This window comes from Dermacentor variabilis, chromosome 10 (assembly GCF_050947875.1).
Source record: "Dermacentor variabilis isolate Ectoservices chromosome 10, ASM5094787v1, whole genome shotgun sequence".
NCBI lineage: Eukaryota > Metazoa > Arthropoda > Arachnida > Ixodida > Ixodidae > Dermacentor > Dermacentor variabilis.
This window is the reverse complement of record NC_134577.1, coordinates 99,620,258-99,641,689: the sequence shown is the minus strand read 5'-3', so window position 1 is coordinate 99,641,689 and position 21,432 is coordinate 99,620,258. Positions and strand designations below refer to the sequence as shown.

The 21,432-nt window shown below is 42.9% G+C and overlaps 1 long non-coding RNA gene across 1 annotated transcript; it reads right to left on the bottom strand.

Annotated features, from left to right (window-relative positions):
• Positions 1-3,666: 3,666 nt before the first annotated feature.
• Positions 3,667-10,198, bottom strand: LOC142560851 (uncharacterized). The gene is made up of 2 exons (XR_012823447.1): positions 7,649-10,198; positions 3,667-4,847 (listed from the first exon to the last, which is right to left on the bottom strand). It is a non-coding gene; the product is annotated as an uncharacterized LOC142560851 (long non-coding RNA).
• Between the last annotated feature and the right edge of the window lie 11,234 nt (positions 10,199-21,432).

Genomic DNA, 21,432 nt, shown 5'->3' with positions numbered 1-21,432 from the left:
TGTGGTTTCTGAGACTGAGGAAAAACACGTCTTCCTCCTCACATGTGACTTAGGCCTTCTGGAAGAGAGCCCATATTTTGATGATACAAGTTTCTGGCTTTCTTGCACAAATCTCAGGGTACGTCCAAACATGTTTTTGCCTTGCTGAATTTCTGGGTGGTACAGTAAAGGCTTTGAAGATAGTAAATTTGCTCTGCTCGCAGACAATGGGGCACAAGGCTTTAATTTCAAAATTTCAGTGATGAGCTTTGTTTTGCAAAATGATAGCTACCTTTTCGAGTGTCAGCACAAATGGCCCCTACAGGTGTTTAACATGGCCAACTCAGACAGTAGAGAACAACCACTTGGCACTGCTGATACTTGCAGGAGGAGAGGCTAGTATTTGCAGAGATAAATTGATAGAAAGGGAGACCGTGCATGTCAGGCTTGAGTGCTTCAATGGCAGAAGTAGAAACTTCCCAGTCTACCCCGTTTCATTTCTCTCGTGATGACCATGGTTCAGCTTGCAGTGATAAACGCTGGTAGAACAATCAATGCCACTGGAGTCAATGTTTCAACAAGGGGACTTGTCTTTGGCTTGTATTGGTGGAGCGACTTGCCCTGTAAAGGCAGGACCCCTTGTGAAAACAGTGGCTTCAGCAACATTGTTTGTTCTACCACTGTTCGTCACTTCAAGCCTCCATCTTTCTGTGATCTTCTTTCTCGTTTGCAGTTGAGCCTGAGTTCATTTTATTATTGCGACACTTTTATTATTGTGATGCTGGTTCCCATGAGCTTGCATATTGCTCAGCAGTAGTTGCCACAGGCTTTGCGTTGTCCTCATTTGTGGCAAAGCGAGAGAGCACAGAAAGGAATAGTTTGCAGGAACTTGTGCTTTTAGTGTAAATTTTGTTTTTATCTGCTTAGCACCTAACTGCACAATTGAGCATACACTGATAACCCGTAGTAACTTCCTGCATCTAACGTTGGGAAGTTGAATCTGTGTGTTTGCCTCTTATTTATACTTGGAGCTGCACTTCAGTTTCCAGTTCATCTACCAGGTAGGTGGCTTGCTTGTTGAACTGCGAAAATAGTTCTTAGGTGTTCACTCCTTTGTCGGCAGGAAAGGTGCAGTGTATGGCAACACCCTTCTAGCCCTTGTGGATGTCAGTGCACTACTTCTGAAAGAGGTGCCTCAAAGGGTGAGTAAGCACCACCAAGTCTGCCAAGCAAACAACTGCTACCAGGAACTTGCCATCACTGAATGTAGCACAAGGTGTCTTTGCTTTCGCAGAGCTCTGTATCTCTCTTTGGTAGGCAATAACACAAAGAGCTTTTCACACGCTGCAAAGTAACATCAAAACCGGATAATGCTGTCATGCCACTCAACCCACCTAGTCCCGCAAAGGCTCCCAAGTTAACCAACAAGAATCCTCTACTAGTGCATCTTTGGCACTAGTACTTCATTTTGGTGAGGCAGTGAAGAAAGAAATCACCTCCTTCATAATGCTAGCAGCATTTGTGACAGCTTGAAGTCTTGGGGGCTTCGCCAAAGACAAGTTGTGTGTGTGGGTGAAGCAGAGGCACTGTACCCCACTTCGCCACGTAGCGCTTGATTTCAGATGCTGCACCAAACAGATCGGATACCTTAATGTTACATTACAGCCATCACTAGTTATGCCGATAAGACCTGAAGCCTTCAGTGTTACGTGCAACTCGTTCTCCGAGTACAGCGCCTGTTAAGATGATCTCACCGACACTTATAATGAGGCCAGGCATTACGACTACTATGGTCCATGAACTGTGCAGCCTTCTTGTACCACATTACATTACTGTGGACATATCGCAAACCCAGTCTTAGCTGCGATGTGCGAGCTGCATTAGTGAGCTGCATTTCACTGAATGTAACATTGTAATGCTTAGAAAAAAAGACACTACATGGATAGCACATAAAGGCATGAGAGGGTAGCAACAGTCACAAGTGCAACACTAATAAACGCAAAACGGACAAGCATGCATGACCCCCTTGTGTTACCATCTTTTGCCCTTGTCTGGTTTTTGTGCAGTATCTATTTCCTAAGCATTACGAGCCAACTAGCCCCAAGTTTTATTGTAACACTGTAAATGCCAGATTCTTGAACGTGTTGTACGAGCCTACCATGAACTCTGTCCCCACAGCATCTTGTCGATTGATTGTGCTATAGGTTAATTGTTCTTCTAGTGTATATTTTGTTTTAGCTGGTGTGGCAGCAAGATTTTTCTGAGGTTCCGTAGCTACACTGGAGTCCTGAATGCCCAAGGGTTCCCAAAAAATTGCCCCGATAAGCGGTCAATAAGGCTCCTTTTATGCAATCCAGACGCATTCAATTCTGTCAGTGAACCAATATGCCTTGGCATCCTGGAAAAATTATAAATTTTATGTCAGGTTCCAGTTGTCATTGTCAAGTCGCCAAGTTGAGATTTGATTGAAATATCTCTTTTTACATGCACTTGCACAGGTAAGAATGTTCTCTTCAGTTTTAACTGCTGCTTTCTTGCGGTCCATCTTAACCCAGTAGCCTCGCTATTTTTTTAGAGGCTTTGTCACGAGTTTCCGCAGCTGAACGTCTTCTAGAAGCTTCCTATGATGCTACAGCATACAGTGTTTTCAATACAGAACACTTTCAGAGTTTGACAAGACAAGCCACATAAGTTTACCTGGATGCGAGGGGAACACATATTTTTCGAAGACAGAGTGAGGCAAGCTTGTTGCTGTATTCACGACTGCTAATTTGCAACCGCCTTTATGTTTGTACCAGCACTCAGAGCTACAAACTGAGCCCTGGACAGCGTGCTGTTGCCAGAATTCAATGCATGATGTGTGCATTTGGTGAGTGAAAGCAGTGACGGGGCCAGAGGAGGTTGTGTTGCAAAGGCAGGTTGGCTGACGTCATGCTCGCTCCCAAGTTTTTTTTCTCCGTGTTTCAAGTCCATGCCGATTCCAAAGCTGATAGCAATGATGGGCGGAGCATGGCGAGCATTCTTCTGCATGGGCCTGGCGGCACAGCTAAGATCGCTAGCACGACTTTGAGCTCTGTAGGAATAATGAAAACGAAAGTCACGAGGGCATGGCAAACAAGTTCTAGTACATAACATAGTTTGTGCAGAAGCAGCATTTGATTGCTGAAGGTTCTTGTTTTTTCTTGTGCAAAGTGCATGTATTTAAAATTTTAAATGTCTCTTTCATGCAGGAACTGGACAAGAACATTTCCGTGATGCCCCAACTTTAGTGAGACGTACAGTGGCCAATCAAGGATAGGCTGGGCCAAGCATGACAAGATAGCTAGGGCTAAGTGCGTGGGCATTGACATCAGCCTTTTGTTGTGCCAGCTACTGGCCAATGTTTTACCTTGCACGGCCCGACATAAATTCTTGCTTGGATCTGATACATTAGCACACCCAGGATTATTGTTTGGGCGTGGGGCAAAATTTGGCGAGACATAATTACATATACGTAAGAAATAATGTTTTAATTTACAAATAGTTATGGGGGAGGGATGTGAACCCAGGGCGATTTTGGGAAGACCGACAAACTTTTTTTAAAAATGCCTCCGTAGCAGATAGCACAATTTTGCATCTCGCAGAGGTAGATAGTAGCGCAATTTGATTACTCACAGAGGTAGACATTATGTTCATGAAAAACTGAAATGCATAATCAAAAAGGACAAGTTTATTCATTTAAATACCTTATGGGCACCAAAAGGAATTGCATAATGGAGGGATACACAGCAATGCAGTTTACTAACATGCAAAAAATAAAAGTAATGGCACTAACGATGACACACCATGTTCGGAAAAAAGAAGGAAGTAGCATACTACATATGCAAGAGGCTAGCAGAAGGCATAAAAGAATATTTCATCTTTATAAGAAAAAAAAAAGAAAAATTATTTTCAGGAAAAAATTAATATAAAAGAAAAGACAGAATGCATGCATGCTTTACAGATAGCTTTAACAGCCCTCAATTCCCCTTCCCTCTCCTAAAAAACATATTACAAAATATTTTACAAAAGGACATAGTGCACCGAAAGCAACAGTACTGTCTTGGAAACAAGGAAACAAATTACAAATGCAGGTAATGGCACGCTGGGGGAACTCAATTAAATGATGTAAAAAACATGAATTATTAAAGGACGTTGCAAATTTGCATGACTGGCCTTGGATGTTGTATCTCAAGGTGACCATTCCCCAGCTCAATGGCTCTTGGGGAAGCCGAGTGTCCTGCCCTCCTCTCCCACCCATTCGTTAGTTGAATGCCATGTTCACTCAACATAGATGATGCTCAGTTCAATGTGGTGTTCCGACTCATGCTTTTCTATGAGATGCTTCCTCGTCGATGCGTACGAGCACTTGCTGCACTTGAACGGCTTCACGCCAGTATGAACCGACATGTGAGCCTTGAAATAATCCTCATTCTCCGTCGAAAATGTCCCCGGACAAACGTCACACTTGAAGCGCTTCTGTTGGTGGGTTCGCATGTGTTTCTTGTGATTACTTGGCCATCTTGTGGTATACTGACACACATCACAGCGTAACCAACAAGCGCCTTTTCTGTTGACTTTTTTTCCTCGAGGCTTAGTTTTCCTAACAGGCACAAGGGGTCCTTCCTTAATTTCCAGACATAAGAAGTCCTCAATTGACACTTCCTGAGGTACTCCCATTTCTCCAGGCTCGCCTTCCTGAACAAATGCTTCGAGTGTGTTCTTCTTGGCTGTGCAAAAGTATTCTGCTTTCCCCGTGACTTGCAACTCGTCCATGAACTGTTCCCGTTCATCTGGTGTTGGCCTCGGATATGCAGACGTCCCGCAGTCATCAGCATTCTGCAACATAACTGCAGAGAGCAATACATATGAATAGATGCAGCCCTTCCAACAGAGTGAAAAACAATACTAAACAACGCAAAACTTTCAATTCTGGTACTCACACACTATACAGAAAACAATAACAATACTACAGACTTCAGGGAAACAATAAACGAAAAACAATTGAACAACGTAAGCAAAATACAGAAGCAAAAATGTCAGGACGCAGTGCATCAAGACAAACTCGTGCGTACACATATTCAAGCTAGCACTGCCAACCGTCCTTACTTTAGGAGAACAGTTCAGACTTTACCCAGGTGGGACAGTTAAATGTCTTGATTTTTGCATTATTTCTCTCGCTGAATAAGAATGAATAAACCAAATTTTCATTAACAGCAGACAGCTCGGATGCACATTTTTCGGTTGCATTACAATAAACTTAAAGGCAGTTTCGTCTTCGTTGTGATTCGAGTACTGCTGTATGCCCCAACTGTTCACATTACCTCTGCCTGTGTTTGTTGACTTGTTGGCGAAAACTGTGAATCTTTGTCACACTTACAGACTGCCGGCTCTTGGCACCGACTGACAGGGTCAATTGTTGCTAGCTGCCTCTCCACCCACTCCCACCCCACGGTATCGACTTTGTTTCACTCGAGAATTGGCAACCCCACATGAATGCAAATTTGATACCAATATTTGAAAGAAAAAAAGAAATTTGGTTACAGAAGGGTGCTATACCTATCTTCATGCGTTCATTTCATGCTGAAACCTGATAATAATTCGAGGATAACATTTTGCAAGATAGGGTTTTGGCAATTTCACTTCGTTCAGAACGTTGTGAAAAATTCATGAGCAACGAATTTTGCGTCACAGCAAATACCCAAAGTTTACTTGTGTAGTAAGACAAATCATTTACAGGTCCAATTTTTCATGGCTCAGAGGCATTTCACAGAATCTTAATTACAGCATTGCATAGCCACTTTTACTGGCGTCCCCAACAATATCGAGCATCATAAATTTAATGCTGCATCATATACCGAATGTCTCTGTGATGATTTCGTAGCAGCGACAGACATCAAAATGAGCAATAGTCAGCAATGTAAGTATTGTAGCCACTTTACTTTCAGCCGCAGCCAAGTGCATGCCAGCGGAAAAGAGACACGATGACACTCTCTAATGCAGAATGTGAGCTAGTCGGTGGCAAAGGACGAGTGGAACTTCAGGCCGTTTCACTGCCGGCGTTTCGCCGTCACGTTCAAGGGCAACCTCCTTGTATTAGCGAATGCCACTAATTTACATTTTAATTAACAACTATAGGGGGCACATAACTGCAGAATTGAAGCCAACTATTACTCAAAGCAATACCTGTTGCTACAAATCTTGTGCCTGGCAACAGTTAAAAAAAAAAAATGTGGACTGAAAAAGTGTCTTGAAATGTGTTGCTCACACCTGCCAAGTTGTAAGATTTCATCGCGAAATGCCAAATTTTTAGAGCTTGTTCACTGCTGTTCTATTGAGACCAGTATTTTAGTACCTTTATTTGGGCTTAGCTTACAGGAAAAACTTGTTTTGAAAGAATATAAGTGCTACAGCTGCTGACCAATTTCTTCATAGCCAGACTTTTTAGACTCGTCGGTTACACGGTCCTACCCACATGCATTGGCATCAACCTGTACAACCAATGTGTAGTGGCAACTGAAATTTCGGCCATCAGTACGTAAATATTTCATGAGTGCTTTTAAAAAACATTTCTGGTGTAGATCATTTTCGCTGTGACAATTGAGCAGAGAGCGCGTTCACATGATCCCTTCAGGGCCAAGCCCGCAAATTTTTAATTGCAGTGAACATTTTGGGTTACTCAAACAGTCTTTAGTATTTTTTGGGTACAACTGTAGTGTTTCCCAAGTTGTAAAGTTCGCAGGTTCAATTGTTTTTAAGTTAAAGGCCTCTGACTAGGTTTGGGCTTTGCAAACAGATAAGCGTGGTGCGTAAATCATGTGCTGGCACCAGTGTCTACAAAGAGCTGCATGGCACAAAAACAGATGAAATTTTGAACAAAAGACTGCACACCCTTCCTCTCAAGGGAGCCCAGCTTCCAGCGAGAGAGTCAGGGTCACACACACAAATGCCTTCATGTAAGAAGTTGCCTCCACGTAAGTTTTATGTAGCGGCAAAGTCAATGATAATAGCACATGACCTTCGTAAATTGTCCAATGCAGAAAGCGCAATACTGCCATTCCAAGTGTGCTATGCAGGAAACAGAGGATAAGAAGAAAAGAAATAAAGGGAGGACCAGTCATGTAAATGTCACACGGTCCCTCAGCTTCCATATGGGAAACGACAGGGAAATGGTGCAGTATAATATGAGAATACTTGGCAACAGCACGAAAAGACAATAATAGCCAACAAGGGCATGGTGTTGTCATATGTCGCACCCAGTCTCGTCTATTCTTGTCCAGTCATTTCGCACTGTTCCCAAGTATGAAATGCTGCTTATGGACGCCGGGCAAGGCAGAAGAGAGGGTCTACATTGGCACTAAAGTTTGCCTCCTCACAACGTGGATGTGGGACATTTCAGTTTCTTATATCTCCTCTAACAAGCAAGAAATTAGAAAAATTCTTGTGGTAAAATTCTCCCTAACCTGCACTCTAAAACCTCCACTGTATAACCAAAATCTGCAATGGGGCCTGCTAAGGGGCCCTACTTAAGGCGCAACTCAGAAAGGTGTGAAAGTGAGGAGGGGCAGTTGTCACATCCTTAAAGCTTAACAGCATGCCCCACTGAAGCCAGCCTGTCATAACAAATGACCACTCTTTTGTACATAAACACCTCGACACTGGCACAGAACAGTAGGCAAGACTTTCCAGCCAAAAAAGCACCATCGTGAAATTTCTCTCGCACTTGTCATGCTGTATTGTCGAGCTCAATAGCCTGAAAAGAAAAAAAGGAAAAATATTTTAGGAGTTCAAACGACCAAGAAACATTCTCTTATCAATGAAACAGCAAGTTGAAGTTGGAGTTTTTCAGAGTTCAATAAATGTCCCTTGTGAATGAATGCTACTGTGCATTGGTCAACGGCTGTGTGCAGGATGGAAGGGAACAACTAGTCAAAATTTGTGCAACACAACCAACAACAAAATCATTTGAGTTACAGCACTATCTACCACCACCTGTACAGCAAATAGTTTCATGCAGGAAATACTTTGTTATGGATTGTCTATGGGCTAGTTTGTTCTGGATCATGTTAACATTTAACCACACGGAACAGATGAGGGGCAAGGCGAGGACGCATCACGAACGGGAACCGACTTTGATCTTCATGAGTTAAAATTGAAAGTCAGCACCATTTGTGTAGCCTACTTGTCTTGTCCTTGGCACGCTTGTGCTCTTAAACATTCGACAGGAAGTACTTTGTTGTAGTTTCATGGCTCACAACGCAAGGTAAAGAAAAATTAATGCTATTTAACACAAATGAAAGCTTCAACTTTCATATCGTGCAGACTCATGTAAGGGCCGCAAATTTTTTTTCACAATTTTGATGAGGAGCGGCCCTTACATGGGACCGAACCATTTGGTTCAATCCCATCGAAGGGCCACTGCTAGATGGCTCTCAACATCTTGTAGTGGCATGCGGAAGTGTGCAGCGAGACAAAATTTCCTGATGTGTGCGTGGCCTTGGGGCACTAAAGGCGATTGCTTCCCTGCTGGAAAATTTTCCCCCCACATTTTGGGCTGCCAAGTTGCGAGTTCGGCCTTCACACGAGTCTGCATGGTTACTGTTCACTTCATGCCTGGAAAACAAAAATAGGCTGCAGGTGGGGAACAAATTATAAAATGCAGATGTACACTTTGCTAAAACAATAGGCTGGAAAGAAATGTGCATAATTGAAAAGAATGCATGCGCACAACAAAGTGATAAAACAATGGCAGCAAACAAGCATTGCAATAGAGTGTAAACAGGCAGCAAAGTACTAGCATTGCAAGTGAAATGGGCAGCAAGATTATATAGAAAAAAAAAATTATACATTTCAAGAACAAAGAAAGAAATGTTCACAATGTATCAGCAATTTCATGAAGACAACTTTCTCACTTAAGGCTTGCTCATTTTATCTATAGCCTGCGAAACTTTACGCCTTTGCAATCTTACATAAGATGGTGAAATACTCTACCAAAAATTATGCATTTCTAAAACAAACAGCACTTTTTAGAATGTATGTTAATATTGCCGCAAAGAGCTCTCCACAATCTCAAGCTGCGAGGATTCTACCGTGGCACCCTCCCAAACGCCTCATTGTGTTGCCGTTAGAGAAGCGTCGGCAACACATTGTGCATCTTGTGACAGTGAGTGCGTTGTGTAAGTGTACGAGATGGCACCTGAGTGCCTTGCATAATGAGAAGTCGCAGCATGTCTCCTGATTACAGGGGCACTTGAGAAGTCTGTTCCATGAAGAGATGTGGCTGTCTGTCAGAAAGATTTCGTGAACTCCCCCTTGCAAATTGTGCAAGAGCATTTAACTTAATTGTATAGTTTCTGGGCACAAGTTCATCCACAATAAACTAGTCTGTGTACTGTCCTTTGTTGAAGAGTGCTACAATATGTTATCAGTTCTATGGAACCAACTCTCCCAAATGAAAGGCTCACTTCATTAATCGATAGCTTGCGGAGGGCTACACTTTTTGCAACATTTCAACAATGGCAAACACTAAAAATGGCAGATTTTGAAAACAAACAGCAACTGTTAGTATCAATTCTATGAAACCAACTCCCATTTAAATGACAGGCTTATAATTTTCCCAAATGCTTGTGAAGATGTACACCTTTGCAGCCTTGCAACAAGATGGTGAACTATGCTAAAGATGATGCACAAGAACACAATTTCTAGAATGTATCACAAAGTTATTGATTAGGTTTACACAGTTCATTTATACCCTGCAAACATACACACTTTTGCAATAATTTACAGACACTTCAGCCAGACTGGAAACACTGAACAGCCAGCTCTGTGGAAGTAAAATTTCTAAGCTTCACCATGTTTCCTTAATTTAAAGGCGCACCTTTTTGGGAAGATGTCAACTCAAGGTGACACAGGCATTATTATTGAGTACGAAACCGATGCTATGTTAATAGTACACCGTCACCAAGGGCTTTACAGCATGATGACTCGTTTTATTTTGCTATGTTTCCGCTTGTATTGAATAAACTCTAATGTAGCATCACGAAAAGCTTGCATATTGAAACGTTTAGGCTGCAGCAGAGTCAGTCTTCCTTTTTTTTAATTCTGTGTTGGTTTATTCTGCCCACTGCTTCAATGTCTGAGAAAAAGAGCCATTGCTTGAGCACTCTGAACAAACATTGAAACAGCTTTTAGAGGGAAAATAAAAAAAATAAACGATTTAACCTGTATTAGTACCTTCTATTTAACCTTCTACAATACCAGAAATGGCACTCTGACCACAAGAAGAGGATTGCCAAGCCAGAAAAGGTGCAAAGAACAAAAGGCAGATGGCGCCACTGTGCTGAAGTTCCCGCACCTGCCCACTGTGACGTTATGGATTTTGATGGCATCTGCTAGAACATAGGCAAGCGTTTGTCATTAAAAACTGACTATATTGTGCTCTAAACAAGCTGAACATTGGAGAGTTTTGGAAACTTTTACTGAGCCAGTATGGCCCAATTACAAATAAAAAACCACATCTAAATCCATGAAGTACCCCTGACCTACTGACGCTTAGGTTTCAGTGCAACATTGAAAGAATGGAACTTTTACATTGATGCTTTCTTCTAATCTACATCCTATTATTGCGAAATTAACAAAAATAGAGTATCTACACTGTTAATTTATTGTTTCTCTCTAGAGGCGCTTTAAGGTGGGCCACGTTCACCCTCAGCTTTATTATATCGAAATCACTTCCCTCAAAACAAACATGGAGGAACTGAAATACATTCCTGCCTCTGGTGGTCCCAAGACTTCAGTAGGTGTACTGCTATGAGCAAATTAGACGTTTGACAGGTGAGCTTTATAAAGAAGAGTGTGAAAGTCTATCTTTTTAATTGCGAGATTTTATGCATGCTAAAACCAAGGGTGCACATTAAGACTGAGTAAATATGGTATGTAGCCTGACAGGCGGTGTTCTCTATAGCCCTGTTAGTAGCCCTGAAAAGAGAAAGAGAAAGGCTTTTATGTGATTTAATCAGATGCAGCACAACAGACAAAGAAATAAGCAACATACAAGTAGAATGCACTTGAAGTAAAACAATGTTCAGCCTGAAACTGATGGAAAACAACATCCATGGTAAATGCTCGTCGCTTCGTGTCCTTACAGATAATAAGCATGAGCATCTCTCAGCTCACAGAAGCTGTGAGCTTCACTATAAGCGTTCATTAGTGGCTTTTCCCTGAAAAAGAAAAAAAGGAAGAACCCAGCCATGATCACTGATCTTGGTTGTAAAGTGCCACATTGAAAAAAAAGAAAAAGACACGGGTAACTGCCCGAAGCTCCAATGCAAGTAATACTATTACTGCTACTGATACACATGCATATCTCGTGTATGTATGTGAGTGGGTCCCCCCCCCCCCCCCCCGTTTCATGCATCACCAATATAATCTGAAATAGCACGCTAGACGTAGGCTAGGCATAGCATATCAACGATAGTGTGTAAGCATGCCAAGAGATAACCTCCAAAAGAAAACTCATCCCTGTTGCGGTACGATTTTCTAGTTCTATAAAATAACATGTGCTAGTTCCTGTAGGTACAGTGAAAGTTAGTCCACCTCATATTTCCATTCGATATTCTCTTAATTTTAGGTGGGATATCTCTCGGGGTTTTATGGTAAACAGCGCATGCCAATAAATTTGCGACTTATGTGGTGAACAAACAAACGTTCCATGAGAATACATGTTATATAGCATGAAAGTAAGTGAAACTGAATCCATCACTCAGCTATAAAGCATTTATCTACCCCCATCACAAAAGCTTCACTTTGCAGATTCCAACACGCGTGTTGAATCTGCATATCTTTTTTTATTTAGCAATTCATAAATTAAAAAAAAATTTTCCTAAACTATTTTTGAACTAGTTTAAGCATGAGACTTACAAAGCTGTAACTATACACCAAAATCAGATATTACAGTCCTTTCAATTTTATCTTTTTTATTTTATATTTTTCAACACACAAACTTGATATTTAAGTTAACAGTTTGGTGAAACTGTTACAATGCCTATGAGAGGTCTGCAAAAGACAGATTGACAAATTTCCATTTTTCCCTCTCTTTAGATACCCTAATAAGGGTTGTTGTCATTATTTATATGTTATTTATTACTAAGTTACAGAGTTTAAAACATGGTACATGATTCATATTTATACTTTCTGTGCGCAAACAAACAGGGACGAAGAATAGGGGCAACACAAGGTTGTGTTGCCCCTATTCTTCGTCCCTGTTTGTTTGCGCACAAAAAGTATAAATATGAATATGTTCCAACTAGGCCGACTCGCAGTTATGGTACATAAGCTTCTTTTTCTCTTTAATTTGGCAACTTATTAGATATCTATGAAGAAGAAATGGACAGTCGAAAATGAAACGTCTGTTTCCTAAATCCAAAATGAAGAAAGGTGCTGACAGATGGAATAGCACACTGTGGTATAAAATAAGGTGCCTCAGAAAGGCTGGCCAATGTTTCGATAGGAGGACCTATCTTCGTCAAAGGTGGCCTGTTTCCTAAAGTCACTCAACTTTAGTTTCTTTATTTTTAAAGCAAGAAACCTTTAAATTTGGCACAGCAGATGCCGAGCGAAAACATTTTTCTGTTCCCATGTACTTAGGAGCACTCAAGCTTAAGCTTCCTTTTAATTTTCGAGCGTATGCATAAAGTAGAAACAAAAATTGCACTGCGAATGTAATTCCAGAAAGGGTAGCTAGAGTTGCACTAGTCAATTTCATAAAACCAAACAACTGCACTAGGTTGTACCCGACAACAAAAATCAATTGTAATATTCATTTTCGGCAAACCACTATTTAAATGGTGAAAAACCACAAATGGTCATATTTTCTTTGCCGTTTGCTTCAAAGAATATGCTGGACAAAAGTTGCCTTTAATTGCTGCTAGTCACAATTTAATAGCCTTCACCTTATTGCCATGTTCAAGCACATTATGATTTATTCCGAGACAAACAAACGAAACGCCTTTTTAACGGTCTAGTACCATGTTGTGCAGTGGTGAATGGTCATTCTTGCTCCAGATCAGGGATTGGTGCTCTGTGCCTTTGCATCTGTTGTACGGACACAGCGATTGAACAGGCCGCAACCTCACTCACGTTCCAGCGCAGCCATAGTTACAATTTATCATTTTTTGAAATGTCAATGCTCCTGGCATAGGATATCACAGGAGGGGTTTGGTGCACAATCTGCATGAGGTCTTCAGATAATGTCTTGAAATGGCTAGAATCGGGGTAGTGAGCAGTGTCAAGGGGCAGGTGACTCCAACTGCTTGCCGTTTGAATAAAAAGAGTTAAATGTGTAACAGTGTGTGCAGGTGGCGGTTAGACAGCTGCGCTTAGAACGACTGCTATGAAGCGAGAGGCAAATAACCAATATGATAATCTAGCGTGCAAAGTAGTACAAGCAATAGGACCTGTGGTAGAGGCACAAATGCACTATTTTTCTATGTGGCTGAAGACTAGCGAGTTAATCTTTATGTCTTGATCAGGGACACCACAGCAAGAACAGTTCAAGAAAACTACCTAATCTACCAGTCTGGCTTTCGATGGATTCAGGTGTATGGGATGATGTAGTCTGATACAGCTACCAAACTGTGCATGCGTACTCCAGCTTGGGACACATGAATGCTTGGAATGTGACAACCTTATGCTAAGGGAGATGAATTGTAAGTTATGCGGCATATGCCTAAGGCCATAGTTAGCTGCACAGATTAGCTCCAGGTTATCAGGCAAAGTACACGATGAAATGCCATTTCTGTGAGAAAGTTCAGTGCAAACAAATTGCCTGACTTAGATTGAACAGCATCTCTTATTTCTGCAGCATTAGGTGTATAGTCAAACTAGTTTTGCTAATTCAACTTCTCCTTCTGTATTGCCATTACTCCTACCTTTAATCTTGCCAAGCATCACAGCAGCACACACCTCTCATTGAAAGAAGGAAGATTCCTTATATAAGATTCAATGACACACACACAAAAAAAATTGATGGCACGAAGACACACAAATGCACAACACAAGCCTCATGCCCTCGAATGTCTTCGTGTTGTCTTTTTTGTGTCATTACATGATTATAACTGTGTAACAACTAGCCTAGGCCTCATTACTGTTGCAACAGAAAGCTTGTGAAAGCTTTTGAAATAAACAATGCTGGCAACTGGTGACAGAGTAACTACATCTTCTCATTGGCTCTGTAAAAGCAAGAGCATTAGTGATACGAAGTGCAAGCCTCCAAGGTAATTTACCCCTCCATCTTGAGGAATAGCCTTCGTTAACATTTTGCATAGCATTGCTGCCGACACAGGTACCAAAGAACTGTAGCAAGTTTGGCAAGTTGGCATAACTGCCGTGTGCACCTAGAATAAATCAGGCCGAATTGTTTGTGCTGCAGGTAAACACAATATAGGTATGAGCCTGGCTTGGTAACCGGATCTATTTCACAATATTTACTCTGCTGGGTCTATTGCACAATCTAATCTGCCCGTTCAGTTTTCGCGTTCAAGTCATTGAAGCATTTCTTCGAGTTCACAGATGACGCCTTCCCATATCGTTTAATGTTTCTTGATAAGTTTTAAATGAGAGCGACCCAATAATGTCGCCACCACTGCTGGTAGCACTGTGTTTAAAAGAAAACTTTCATCTGTCATTGTATTTGCAAAGAAAAGTCGTGGGCACATACCTTGTTGCAACTGATACTATGCATACTAAGATACCTGCTTACTTGCTGATATTGGGTAAGTCACTCATCTGCATCGTTACCTGCTTTCTCAGCGAAAACACAAGCTCCCTGTAGTGTCGCCAAGAAACACCGTGCATCTTTGTTGATTGAATCCTCAGGGGAAAGTGAATCGTCAGGGTGAGGCGATGACTCCAAAGTAGTCCAAGTGGTGGCAGTTGCACCCCACCTCCAGCAAACTGTTGCAGCACAAACACAAAGGGATTACAATGTAGGCTTAAAGTTGAGTATTAAGCAAGGTGTACATCTTTGTCTTTCCTTTGGTTGAATCCATCCAGTTTTTTTTTTCTTCTGCAGGTGCAGATACACACACTTGAATACTATTACATTATGAATTTGTACAGAATATAGCCAACTCTACCAAGCTTAAAGGGCCCCTTCACCTGGTCTGGCCATTTTGAGCTGACAAGCGCAGAGCAGATCATGTTTGCAAAGAATTACAGTGCTACGTGCCACAGAAAGGTCTGAAATTTCAATCCGAACGCAGTTTTCCCTTCTCCTCACGGCCGCTGTGCTCCAAGCCGGGCGGTGGCGTACTCGCGTCCCTGCGCCTATGTACTCGGGTCCGAAGTATGACACCGCTCATGGTGACACGGGACTTCGAGAATTATTCAAGGTACCATCTGTTATTTGTGTGATCTGTTGCTTGAATTGACGAATTGAAGTTTAGAGAAATAACAAAACACACAAACGGAATGTCTGCATATTTTCTGTTTTACTTCTCACGGAAGCGAGAGAGGTGTACTTCCGCTACGTCTGCTTGTTCCCACGGTCATGAAGTCACGTGTGCAGGTACCGAAACTATGCCATTTTCTATCATGCTCTGTGATCCGCTTGTTCAGCCTCAGTATTCGTGTAGCACTGAATTATACCGCTAGACATGTGTCCTTGTGCACAGCGTGCAAAATCGTGCGCTGCGTGACACCAGACAATCACAACAGCTTGTGCACAACGCCGTCAACAAAAATGCGCGGCGCCGGAACAGCAACAAAAAAAAAAGGGACGGTGCCTGTGGCGTATGCGTCCCGCGATCCTCGAGGTCCAGTATGGGAGAACGCAGGGGAGGAATTTCGCTTGCGGAGGCTGGACGGGGCGAAAGGAGAGAGTGTCTCGCTATGCAGTGCAGCCTGCCTACTGAAATCATGGGTTCGCGGTACTGAAATATTTCTATCTCGGCTATTAATGGAGCAGATTTGAAAAATTTTTGCGGCAGAACGCTCTCTATAGGACATGTAACAACTTGCACCATATGACCAAAATTTGCTATGGGGCCTGGTGAGGGACCCTTTAAAGGAACAAGAACGGTGAAACGAACAGTTCGAAACAAAAAAAAAAAGAAATAAAATTTCGGGCAGGAATGGTCAAAAGCTATCTCAGAACGGCTGTTGACGTTAATGCAATTAGCACTCAAGCAATGTGGTGAAACACCGTACTGCGACTACCAAAACACGTCATGTATGAGGCATATACTGCAGCCAAGCTCCTCTCTTGCGCTTCCCTGTGAACACGCTGTGCCATTGAGCAACACTGGGGCAAAGTTTATGTGTGGCGCATGTCTATATACCATACAACATCGGTTCGATTCTGCCCAGCACCGAAAAAATTGGGAAATATGTTTTTTTCATAGAAGGCAAAACACCTTTTTATCATTTTGACAAACAGACAGACATACCACAATCAGGGTAAAGGTAAAAAGAATGCTAATCACAATAAAAATAAGTGGCACCATTTTACTAATAACCACACACCTCGTAACTAGATCACAACACTTGAGTGTATGAGCTTGTGCCCTGACCTTTACTCCTTAATCAAGGGAGGTTAAAGATCAAGATGAAGGAGCAGTAGTTAAATGGCCATGTAGAACTGGTACCTCCACAGGACACAGATACTGACAAGATGTATTACATGCCTCATCACAAATTCATCAAGAAGTCTTCCATGACTATAAAGCTACAAGTCGTTTTTGACGTGCCAATGTACATGAATGATCAAGACAATGAACCCAACCTGTTGAATATGCTGTCACCCTTTCACAAGCACAAGATTGACATAACTGCTGACATTCAGAGGGCATTTGGGCAAATTTCAGACAAGTGCACTGGCAGAGACTTGCAAGGATTCCCATGATCTGTGAATACTAAATCAGTCTAGGCTGATAATGTATTTTTTGGAAAATCTGTCTTTGTTAATTTTGCTGTGATAAGACGAGTATTAGAAAACAAAGGGAAGGTCAGAGTTCCATTGTTGGGATTTCTTTTTTCTCCAAATCACCAACACTAGTACATCAGTGTGAGGTCACAAATTTCAATGTATATATTCACATAGGGGCTATTGTGGCTCAGTAAATGTTCTTGAAACTTTCTGAGTTCTATCTTTGGCTCCTTTAGAAAACAATGTAATCCATACCCATTGACAAAACATAATGAAGCATGAGCAGTAACTATTAAAATTCATGACACCAAGGCGAGTTGAGGTAGGAATTCCAAGGCTGCTATCGTCACCCATTTTACTTCTGCACCTTTTCTGGCTTACCATGCCTCATCTTGCAGTAATCTTGATGTTTTTGGTGCTATGATGGGTAATTTACAAATACAGCTGAAATCATTGTTCTCTTATGCGTCCTTTTGAGTTAAAGAGGACTTTGCTACAATGTTGAGCCCTTTCTTATTGCATGGGAACGCTAGTCATATCTACAGCACTAAGGGTAGTAGTAAAATGCCATCTGCAACCTTTACAGGAGACCGATGGTAATGCTGCACTTCATGTCAAAGGTGCCCAGCCCATCTGCAACATGAAAGGATCATCATGTTGTTATGATGGCAATGGAGATCATTTGCATCCAGCCAGCATACAGCCATGTCCCATCTACAAAAAAAGGGATCATCACGTTACATGGATGAAGCTTATTTACATCCAGCTACTGTCCAGCCACATTCAACCTGCATAAAAAAAATGGTCGTTATTCTGTCAAGATAATGGAGCTAATTTGTGAACAGACATTAACCCCTGAACTGCCATGGCAAATTCTAAAAAACATATTTAGAAGTGCAAGAGAAATTGTCAAAAGTCATTGTGTATTATTTTCTTGTTAAGATTACAATAAATTGAACATGTACACATGTGCAAAAATTGCTTAAAGTTTACAAAGCATTAACTCATGATAAGCACCAGAGGAAACTCGTGATGGCAAGTTGCCTTGTCATTGGCAATTAAGGGGTTAATGGTACACTTCAGCTAAAGATATTCAGCTGCGTTGTAGTCTACAAGAAGAAATTATCATCACATTGTCCTCATGTGATAAAACGAAATAAAATTTACAAACAATGAGCATGTTTTTAAAGTAGTTTTACTCAGTGCTATCAGAGTGCATTCTTTTTGTTTGGGCATGCAGCGGCATCCACTACCTGTGCAGTGCTACGATGTTTGTTTGAAAATGTAGTAATGCATTGGTGGCTGTAACATTTTGTACTGAGCTGCACTTTAGCATGATGAAATTTTTGCAGATGTCCACCTTAGGCTGAAACAGTGACATGTAGCACAGATGATCTGCCATGGTTTATAGAGGTAGACCTGCATCATGAAATTATGGTTGAAAGATGTGCATAGAAGCGAGGGTACTTTAAAAGTGATGAGTGAAGTGCTTGTTTTCCCATTGGTTGAGTGTATACGACATTTGAAGCTAGAAAAAAAAGCTATTTTCGGAGAGATCCGTTCGAGGATGTCCTGTCTCCTGTGTGTTAAGCTAATGTTGCCAGTTTGTATGTCTTAACATGAGATGGTACTGAGTTGTCAGGTGTGTAACTTTGTTTCAGTTCTTGTGCAGCAAGCATAACGGTCTGTGCGGATCTCTCCTACGCAATGTGCCCCTCCAACACCAAACGCCTGGCTGGGGGATGCTCGCACCATAAATTGCTGGTGGGGATTAAATGACCCACTTCCCACAGCCGAGCCGGGTGCCCTACTCACCGTGCCACGAACAGGTATGTTGAGCTGTGCAAGACTGACAAATTCAGCAGCGAACGGAGGCGAGCAAACTCAAGTGTTCGAAGAGATGCACCTGGGAAGTCTGGACTGTTGGGAGCATCTTGACATGGCATTCAATGCCATGCCAAGCCTCGGTGTGGATGGAGAGGTTGCCGCTTTTGAGGTTGACTGGTTGCCAAGGGCGGAAAATGATCGCGATCGGCATTTGAGCTTGCACAGTGGGTATTGAAGTAGTCTGGTTATTAGTGCGGGCGTAGCGAGGAGTGACTCCTCCTATTATAGTGTTGCAGCAGCAGGAAGACCCATTGTTGGAGTGATGGCAAGCTCTGGAGACAATGGATTCACGCCTTCTGGATTCGTGGATGACCTTGTGGCTGGACTCACGGGCTCGACTGGTGTACCCACGGGATACAAGGAGAATTCCATAGCATTTTCACAGATCACATACTATGTTAATTGAGGTGTCGTTAAAATTCAGTCGGAGCGTGCCGAAAGGGCTTCGTGCCTGCGACAATACGTCAACTGAAGTTGCCTTTGAGGCGACGGGGTCATCAACAAGCGGTTGCACCGCCACAGCGCGCGCTTTCCCCAAAAAAAAAAAAAAAAAGTTGCGAAGAACGCGCTTTGCGTCTAACACGTCTGTAAACAAGCACAACGGAAAATGCTTGTGTTTCAATAAGATCACGGCGGCGCGCAGCTCTACTGTGTAGCCGATCATGGCAACGCCGCCTGCACCGACTGCAGTGTTGCATCACAGGAGACATTTTTCTTTTTTCTTTGCACGCTTTAGCGTGTATTTTCTTAACCACGGCGATTAGAACACCAGTCTTTCCACATACGAGGTGCGCATCGCGCAACGACTCACGAACCACCCTTTCACGCACAACGGCATCTTTCGCGATGAAGTACGCATCAAGCTGAGTGCCGTGACGGTTACGTACCGCAGCTGCTGGCTCAAAATCGTTGCTCAAAAGGGTGGTCTTTGTCACGGTGGCATAAAGCGATACACGACCTTGGCTTTTGCCTGTAGTCGCTTTGGGGCAGTCCGCATACTCGCGCCACTACAAACTCTCCACTGGATGCTCCACTCGCAGCCTGGTGCATCGAAGTGGAGCATTCTACGCTGGGGCAATCTCGGAGGCCATGTTTCACTTTAACACATTTCTAAACAACCGCGGAAGGGCGCCAGCTTACCTCCCACCAAGATTCATGGCAGAACTCGAAAGCATGAAATCATTCGAAAGCATGAAAGGCGCATGAATTCACGCGGCCCACACAGCGGAAGGTCCAGAAGCTGAGTGCCGAACCGAAACTTTTTAATGCGGCAATTTTTTTTTGCTTACACTGACTACACGAGTGTAGCTATTGAAAGAAGTCCCCCCCCCCCTTTTTTTTTTTACTTGGTGTAGAAAAGTGTAGCTCTGCCCACCTACACGAAGCCATTTTTATAGCTGTAGTGTAACATGAAAACTACACTTCCTACACTGCAGTTTCGATGAGTGTAGGCAGCAGTCGACAAACAAGCAGGCGGATGTTGTAAACGCATGGCGCCATTTTGTCTGCGACTGTCAACGCTGATATGGCGACGATAGTGAATATTCGCTTCAAGGACGGCAATGAAGTGCTGGCGTGACCATGAGTCGCAAAGGAAAGTGATCTAATCTTCCAAGAAGATAAAACTATCTTACTCATGGATGGTGCGGGCTGTGTCAGACTCCGTGCGTTATTATGCGCATCGAGAAGTTGTCTTCGTGCACTGCGCATTCGCGATATATTTCGCTGGAGTTTGTCTAGATTTGTTGATGAAAGGAAGCTCGTACATTGACGTTTAGTTTCAGGCAAGGACATATACGCAGCCAGTAAGTGCGAAGTCAGGCGAACTTCGGAGCCCGGCGCTTTTCGTCTGCTGATGCAGAAGACCACGCGCCATCTGCTCTGATTGGCTACAGCCCAGAGAGCCAGTGTAGCACACGACGTCATAGCCACTGCCCGGCATTGCACTCGTCTACACGAGCTTGCACGAAGTGCAGGTAAGAGAAATAAGCAAAAAAAGGCCCTCATGCTTTTTATAAGTGGAAGAAAGTGCGGGAAGCTGGTCACGCAGAGGTAGGGAGGGGATGGTGGGCATTTAGAAGAGTATGTATGTATGTATGTATGTATGTATGTATGTATGTATGTATGTATGTATGTATGTATGCAAAAAAAGATTAAATTATGGGTTTTTACGTGCCAAAACCACTTTCTGATTCTGATTATTCTCCACGCCGTAGTGGAGGACTCTGGAAATTTCGACCACCTGGGGTTCTTTGCCGGTGTTGCATCTGGGTCGCAAGCCCCAATGGTAGCGTTGGCCTGGCGGCCTGGGACACAGCTGGAAGCATCCGAAGGTCCTGGCAAAGGATGAGTCGACTGCTAACAGAACAACTTGTTTATTCTAGCATCGCAAAAGAGCGGCCGGTCAGGTCGACCGAAGTGGAGAGACGGGAGAGCACGTTACTCGACGGAAGAAATCGGAGCCTCTCTCGGAGTCCGTGGGCAGCTGCTTTTATACTCTCGGAGTCGAGGGCAAGAAGGAACGGCTCGGGATGAGGCGCACGTGACGGCGCCGCGCGGACACGTTGAGACTAGAAGGTGACGCATCCGCCGGGCCGGCGCCGTCAGACCTCCTCGCTTCACAG